Raw genomic sequence first — 8638 nt, 5'->3', positions numbered from 1 at the left:
CCCCACCAATTTGGATCGCTTGTTGTTCCCTTGTCCCTGGGTTTGTTATCCCCTCTTCTTCCCTTCCCCCCTCCTTTATTTTTATCATGACTTGTAACCTGTTAACTTCCCACATAAGCCAGATAATTCTGTGTGGCTCATGAATGGATTATGGAATCCAGAAGAGAAGTAGAGGGCCATGGAGGGATGTTTGATGTCAGAATAGAGAAGGATGTGGGTGAATACGTGTCTTCTCTCTGTCTCATCGATATCCTCTTTTTACAGATGTGGAATAAATAAGGTTTTTGTCCCCCCTTGTTTAGCTGGAGGAAGTCACATGTGGTCCCCAGGCTACTTCTTCAACCTACATAAATATGAATGTATGTATATATGGCACCAACTGTTCATTTTGTTGTTGTTCGGTGCCCTCAAGGTGGTTCCAGCCTATAGCCTCCTTATTACAACACAATGAGACCCTGCCCAGCCCTGGGCACCTCACAGACACTGTGTTCATCCATCTTGTCAAAGAGCTTTCTCTTTTTCACTGCCTGCTACTTTTCCAAGCATGGGGACCTTCTCTAGGGACAGGTCAGGAGTTGACGTTTCATCGTCCTTGCTCCTAAGAGCACTCTGGCTCTATTTCTTCCAAGACGGATTTGTTTATTTGTTGAGAAATCCATGGCACATGCAGGGATCTTGCACGTGCTCTGATGCTGAATCTTCTTTCTTCATGGTAGTGGATTCTCTTTTCTTATTTCTGAAATGGTCCACTTTCTATCCAGAATGGCACTGTGAGTTATGTATTGGTCTGCTAAATATGAGATCCTAGGTTCGAAATCACTCCATAAGAAAAAGATGAGGGTATCTGTTCCCGTAAAGATTTATGGTCTTGGAAACCCTTTAGAGAATCACTGTATCAAAATCAACTTGTTGGCAGAGGTATAGTTCTTGTATACCGTCAACACTCACACACACGTATCTCAAAAATCCAAATGATCCATATAACACAAATAGTAAGTCACAAAGGATTTTGACATCTCAGAAGGGTATTTTTCATTCTCAATTTTAAGATATATCAAATGTACTTAGAAGAGACCGTTTTCCAGTTTTAAGTCTGCATCTTGCAAGCTCGAGTGCTTAGAGAAGTCTTTGCCCTCATCAACTAAAGCAGAGATGGAAGCAAGGTTCTCCTCAAAAGAGTTTTCTTCCCTGCTCTGTACCTAGAAGCAAGAACGTGAGGGAGAAAATGAGATAAGATCAATATAGAGAAGAGTTTGGGAGTGGGACATTCAAGTTCCTATGGGAACTTTCCATGTTTTAAACATTTGTAAACTGATGACACTTGGAAAAGTTAAAATAGTGCATTAGCTTGCCTTCATGTTTGTTCTCTGATTTGTGTAAGCTGCCTTTGAGACATCTCATTTTGCCTGACTCCCTGCCCAATGAAATACAATATTACCTAGTCCTACACCATTCCCATGATTAGTTGTAAATCAGACGTTGGTGATACATAGGGTTTTCATTTGGTGATTTTTGGAAGTTGATCCCCACGTCTGTTTTCCTAGTGCATTTTAGTTTGGAAGATTTTCAAAAATCTGTTCAGCACCAGCGTAACATACAAATGTCCACTAGAAATATGAAGAAAGACATTCCAAGCAGAATATAAAGTCAGCCCTGGCTATAGGGAAGGATAACAACAAACACAAGTTCAGAAGATGATGAAAGTCCCTGGGGAATACAATATCTATTGTGGGGAGTGAACGCTGTTAGTTGTTATGGAACTGGCTCTAACTGCTAGAGACCTTACACATAGCAGAACCATATGTTGCCCCCTCTGTCCCAGATTCATCATGGTTGGAACGATGGAGTCTAGTGTGACGCTTGTGCTAATCCATATTATAGAGGATTGTTCTCATTTCCCCAGGCCCTCAACTTAACCAAACAGGATGACCTTTTCATATCGCTGGGCTTTCCTGGGGCTGTATTTAAAGTGAGCTAGCCTAAATCTCATCATTCCACTTCTGAGAACATCTGGTTGTGTTTTCACATGATTTGTTCATTCTTTTTGCAGCTCACAGTTTATTCAGTTCTCTTACCAACACCACAGTTTGAGTGTATCAGTTATCCTCGCCCTTTTTACTTTCCAGCTTTCAAGACATATAAGATGATTGAAATTAGCATAAATATCATCAAACTGGCGTCTTTGGTTTTACAATGTCAAAATTTGGCTCGTTAGTCGATTTTTCAGATTAAATAAGACCTTTAATTGATTTACTATTACTTCAATAGACTTTCATTATAAATAAAAGTAGAAGTAAATAATTTCATCTTCAATTTTCAGTCCAGTAATGATGATGGTGTTTATTAGTCCAGTTATGAGTATTTTCCCCTTTCTTTATACTCTGGCGTCATTCACACTGCAGACTATAGTCTCTAAGCATGCTCAGTAACTGCTTCAAATGCTCTTACTTTTCAGCAAGCAAGGTGGTTCCACCTGCATAACTTAGGGTGGTAATGAGTCTCTCTCCAATCTGATGCTTCGTTTGTTTTCCATACAGCCTAGCATCATGAGACCGAGGATAACAAGTTGTATTCTGATGGTATTTGTATTTCATGAAGGCTTGGATGTGTACACTTTTCCCACAACAGTAAATTCCACATTGATAATTTTTGAGCATTAAAAAAATTTAAGCCCACAATAATAAAGGAATAAGAAGTAAGACCATATATGAGGATGAGACAAAAGGCATTGCTACAAAATCATGTAAATACTTAGGGAACAACAATATTGAAGCGTGAAGCTTTTGTTTCTTCCCATACCCTCCAACAGAGCTGACAGACCTCTGCAAGAAGGACTTGTATATCCCTAATCTTCCCCCAAATAATGCGATACTCTTCTATTAACACGCTGTCAAAAGAGCGATTTTGGCATCCTCAAGGGAGCTCAATTGTATGCATTTTAAAGGTTCTTCGTGGTTTAGGATCAAAAAGAAGTATGAAGGAAAGGATTGGGGCTCTAGGCTAGATCGGGTACAGTGTCAAGATGAATGTTCTAGGACAGCCCTTGCTAGTCTGGGAAAATAAGCAGGTGCATTGTTGTGATGGGTGGTGGTGGGAAATTCTGAGCATAAAATCCCTCGCCTTTTTCTCACTGATGAACCCTTGTAGTTTCTCCAATAAGTCCCTGTGATTGTCCTATGTCCTTCAAGAAAGTCTCTCAGGATTACCCCGGGGAGTCCCCCGAAAGAGTCACCCGAACCTTTGAGCTGGCATCCTCGTCTTGAAGAATTTAGCTGATGCAGCAGATCCCCTCACAAGCCACTGCTTTGATTGGACCTTTTATTTTCTTGAAAGCACCCGACGGAAACTAACAAAAGTGAATTACTACAATAACTTGTCTGCAGCCACCCTCTGGTTTTAGGCACATGCTCAAAATACATTTTGTTTTGGAATAAACTCATGGGAATGTCAACTGGAATTCTAGTAGAAAGGTTTTTTTGTATTACCCACTAAGAAACTTATATTTGCAAGAATCCTTTGCATTTTAGAAATATTAATATGATATAATTCAGAAGAGGAGACCTGTGATCTCCTCTGTGATCCAGATGGTCCACAGTTAGAAAACACCTGCACCTCTGAGGGAGAAAGATGGGACTTTCTACTCCCCCCATCAGTTACAATCTCAGAAACCCACAGCAGCTCATTATGAGTCAACATGGACTCAATGAAAGTGAGGTTTTTTTTTAATATGATCCAGAAATCAGAATACTTGTTTATATCCTAGAGAAATAAGTGCTGTGTCACACACACACACACACACACACACATACACACACACACACAAATATATACATTTTAATAGAAATGACCTAAATATTCAGTAATGTAAAAGTTAAGAAGAGACTTTCACAGTAACGAAAATTATTCTATGATAGTTACCAGAGATCGAGGGAAAACTCAAAAAGGCTCAAATTCACTGCAGTAAAGTTGATTTCCAATTAATCGTGACCCTTTAGGACAAAGTTGACCTACTTGTGAGAATTTCTGAAGCTGTAACTCTTTATTGGAACAGAAGTAACTTCATATTTTATCAGCAGAGTGGCTGGTGGGCTGGAACGGCCAACCTTGGGGTTAACAGTCCATTTCTTAAAGATACCATTACTAGAGCATGGTAAATCACTAAGTAGATGGTAGACAGATATTAACAGATGAAGGGCAAGGCAAAAACACAAAAATGCAAAAAAGAACACAAAGACTTTAGATATAAAAAGAATCAAAAGGACACGCAAGAGCAGCTGGTACGTGTGGACCTATATCTTAGCCATCTGGTGCTGCAGAAGACTAACACCTCCACCCCCTGGGAAGTGGTAAATGTTTGGTACTTAACGAAAAAGCTATAGAAAAGACAGTTCTGGAGAATGTTTTTTAAAAGGCTCTGTTATTTTCCACTCATAAATTCTGGTTGTTAAACTTTTGTTTTCATAGATGTTATATATATATATAGACACACACAGAATTTATTTAAAACCCCAACTCAGTCATTATATCACAATTAACACATCCTACTCACAGAACATTTAAAAAATCTTACTATTCTTGATGCTAATACAATAATTGTTTAACTTTGTTAAAAATGTGTTTGAAACATTCAGCTACCAGTTTATTGAAGAAGAAATTTTTAAATCTGTTTTGTTAAGCTCAGTTTCACATCTGTTCTTTACAGTGTGATTTCTCAAATTTTATTTTTATACACATAAGGAAAAGGCTGTTTTCAATATGAGAAATGAATAAGAGTAATAACTTGGAGTACAGCTGTATGTTTTGTTCATAGTGATTATATAATTGTGTTGATTAAAGTGTTTCCATGAAATACTCCATATAAAAGATGATTTTTTCAAAAACATTAAAAGTAAAATTAGGGGGATTTTATACCATTATTTTACTGATATTGAATCCCCACACTCCTCCGCCTCCATGCATATGTAATTTCTGGCCCCTGAGGTCCGAGACTATTAGAAAGGGAGGGCAGACCTACTGATAGCTAGACAATCATAGACTTAACAAAGTGATGCATTCTAAATCAGGGTCACCCCATATGTATGAGAGTAGGACTTCCATAGGAACTTCCATAGGAAATTCTTTGGCCGATTTTTTTCTTTTGAAGCAGATCACCCTGTCTTCCTTCTGAAGTTCTTTTGTGTGGATTTAAACTTCCCACCTTCAGTTCTCACTCAAGCATATTAACCATTTGCACCACCCAGCCTCTCCCATAGTGGGACTGTGGTGGTTAGGTCCCGTGGAGTCCGTTCCGACCCACAGTGACCCGCTGTGCATTGACACATACTGCCTGGTCCTGTGCCATCCTCACAATTGTTTCCATGCTTAGGCCCCTGCTGCAGCCATTGTCGTCATTCATCTTGTGAAGGACCTTCCTCTTATTCACCATCTCTCTCCTTAACCAAGGGTGATGTCCTTTTCCAGGGATGGATCTCTCTTAACAACACGTCTAAAGTACATGAGACTGACTGTCTTTCCATCCTTACCTTTCAAGAACATTCTGTCTGTACTTCTTCCGAGACAGATTTGGAAGAATAAATACTCTGATTTAAATAATTGTTAGAATCATCTCAGGATAACTTGCACCCTTATGAAAATATCGTTGTTTGGTTGAAGAGGCTCAAAAATCCGGCACAGCAGTGGTTTGATACACGAGTTTATTTTCATATGCAAAAGCAGTCCAGAGATTGGCAGTCTAGTGCTGCCATCTGCAACTCAGGAATACACTGGGCCACCAGCTCCTTGTATCTTTGTTTCATTGTCCCTGGAGTGGTGGTGCTCCAATCATTGCTGCGGAATTCCACAAAACAAGAAAGTCAACGTAATTGAAAAGGGGGCTCTTTCTAGATCTGACAGATTTCCTTTAAGAAACCTTTGAAATTCTTCCCTATAACATTCACTTCTGTCTATTGGTTAGGACAGTCAAACAGCCAAAGCTAGAAACAAGATATGATGAGAAATGTTTACTTTGGATGGAAAACGTTGCTGGCCCTCAAGAAAGTATTAGTTTTTAAGAGGGCAAGCATGGATTTTAGGTCACTATCAACATAACTCCATAATTTAAGTTCAAGTTTACTTTGAAGATATTGGGCACAACCGCAAAAACGCAAGCAAACAAAAAGCCTTACGCTCACCGCCATCAAGTAGAAGCCTACTCACAGCCACTCTATAAGGAGGGTGGACCTGCCCCTGCCAGTTTCCAAGTTTCTGGGAGCAGAAAGCCTCATCTCGCTCAAGTGGAGCTCCGGGGGTTTCGGATCTTCACCCACCGCATAACCACTGCCCCACCAGGTCCCTTGATTTATCAAAACAGCTAGGGAAATCACACACCCATACAATCTTCTGTACTTTGTCATGTGTTCTTGTAATCTTTTAAAAATAATTAGATCACCACCATTAATTTCTGAATCCACCCAAATACATATTAATATATTTGAGGTTGATCTCATTTTTCATAGAGGATAATCATTGTTTTCTGTATCAGTACCATTTGTTAACGACTACAATTTTATTATTTAAAATACTATTTCTCTTTATATATTTTTCTATTTTTTGTCTGTTCAATTTAAGGTATTTCATTTTGGTAATTCTAGAGAAGTTTTTAAGAACCCTGGTTGTGTTGTGGTTATGCATTAGGCTGCCAACTGAGAAGTCAGCAGTTCAAAACTCTCCGTTGCTCCAGGAGAGAAAGTAGAGGTTTTCTGCTCCCATAAAGATTTTGTTTCTGAAACTCACCAGGGCAGTTCTACTCTGTCCTGTGAGGTAGCAATGAGTTGCATTGTTTGGATGGCAGTGAGAGAAAGAGACAGAGAAACAGAGAGGCAGAAAGACAGAGACAGAGAATGTGTGTGTGTTACGGTCTCAGAAACCCACAGGGGCAGTTCTGTCCTGTCCTACAGGGTCACTATGAGTCGACTTCAACGCGAAGGACCTGAGATCTGATCCCATAAAGTACTCCAGCCTCAGAAGCCCTATACAGGATCACTGTGAATTGTCTCAAAAGCAATGGATAGTAGCGGTTGCTCCTTTTTTTTAAGGAGTTTTGGTAAGACTGTTCTTCCCCAGTGTTAGCAAACATTTCATTATTTTTCTTCATTTCTAATCTATGTGAACTTTAGAATTATTTCAACTTATTATGAGTGAATAAAGATAATTTTGACAGAGATTGTGACACTCTAATTTTTAGATAAATCTAGTTATAATTCTTATCTCCAGAAGCTTGCGCTGTCCCTGTAGCATGGAGCACGGTGCGTGCCGTGTTCTCCCTGTGCTTGTGCAAGGAAAGGCTCATGTGATCCTAACCGTGGTTTGTGCTTCTTTTAGGTCTGCTGTGGCAGATGTTCTGCTTTTATGATGTATATAATAGGTTATCTTTTTGCTCTAACTTTTCTCAGTTGGCATTGTTTACCTTGTATTATCAGGGAAATTATTAAATACAAGTTTAATCTCAGACCTTCTCAGTTAATTTACCTTGATTTTTCTGAAGAGGAAATGCCATTAGGTATGAATTTCAAATTCATGTCTCTCTTTATTCTTATTTTTCGTACCTCATTGGATTGAGTAGAACTTTCATATCATAAGAAAAAGTGTTAATAATAGTCATCTTGACTTTGATGTTTGCCCTTAAGAAAACAATTCTGATAAATTTCTGTCTAGGTTATGAGCACATCCCTAGCATATTTCGAGCTTGCAAACAGTTATTTTAAAAAATCAATAATAGTTGTGTTTTTTTTCTTTTAATCTATTGTAGTATGAAACTATATTAACTTTAATTTTATTAAATTTCCCACATTGCCTAATCCTTTCATTTCTTCGGTCTCCTAGCTCATGATGTATTATTATGCCTTTAAGAGTCAGCTAAATTATATTTATTAATATTTTATTCACCTATTTTGTGCCAAAATGAGTTTAATCTGCACCCTTTTTAAAAATCTTCTGTGGTTTGTTAGCAGAACTTTAGTTGTGAATTTCCCATCACTGTAAGCGCCCAGGAGTGGTTTAAATATTGTAAGACAATTGCAGTGAGTGAGTCAGACTCAAGTGGAAGGGCATAGCCCTGAGCAGTGCATAGCCTCCGAAGGAAGACATGTGGCAACAGCCACTACGTTCAGATTCTCCAGGATCTTCTTTCTCTTTAAAAGCTAGACATGTGGGAACCCAAAGATTTGATCATTCACTAGAGTGACTCTCAGAAATAGGAAAGCACAATGCATAAGGATTACAGTTTATGAGAGCATAATAATATAAATCTGAACTAGTCCAACGAGAGAGCAATACAAACACAGAGCATCTATGTCCTCATGCATTTGTAACCCTCCGTGCATCAGTCACAGATAATTGCCAATCTAGGGAATGCACTAGTCTGGAGATTTCGTAGGGGTTTAATTCCGTAGGCAGAATCGATTGAATCATTGGGCTATGTGGCTGAAATGAATCTCTAGTCCCCTGACTCCCAACAGATCAAGCTGATATCTTGTGGTTCAAAGCCCTTTATTCACTTGCCTCTAATTACACAGTGGGTCTTTCTGGTAGCCAGGAAACATGCTGAGTCGAGACAATTATGAACAATATCTAGGATTCAGCCTTGAGTAACCCTCTTAGT

This window comes from Echinops telfairi, unplaced genomic scaffold (assembly GCF_000313985.2).
Source record: "Echinops telfairi isolate 266 unplaced genomic scaffold, ASM31398v2 ScPeMD7_9;HRSCAF=40, whole genome shotgun sequence".
Classification (NCBI taxonomy): Eukaryota; Metazoa; Chordata; class Mammalia; order Afrosoricida; family Tenrecidae; genus Echinops; species Echinops telfairi.
The sequence above is the reverse complement of the archived record's forward strand: the minus strand, read 5'-3'. Positions refer to the sequence as shown.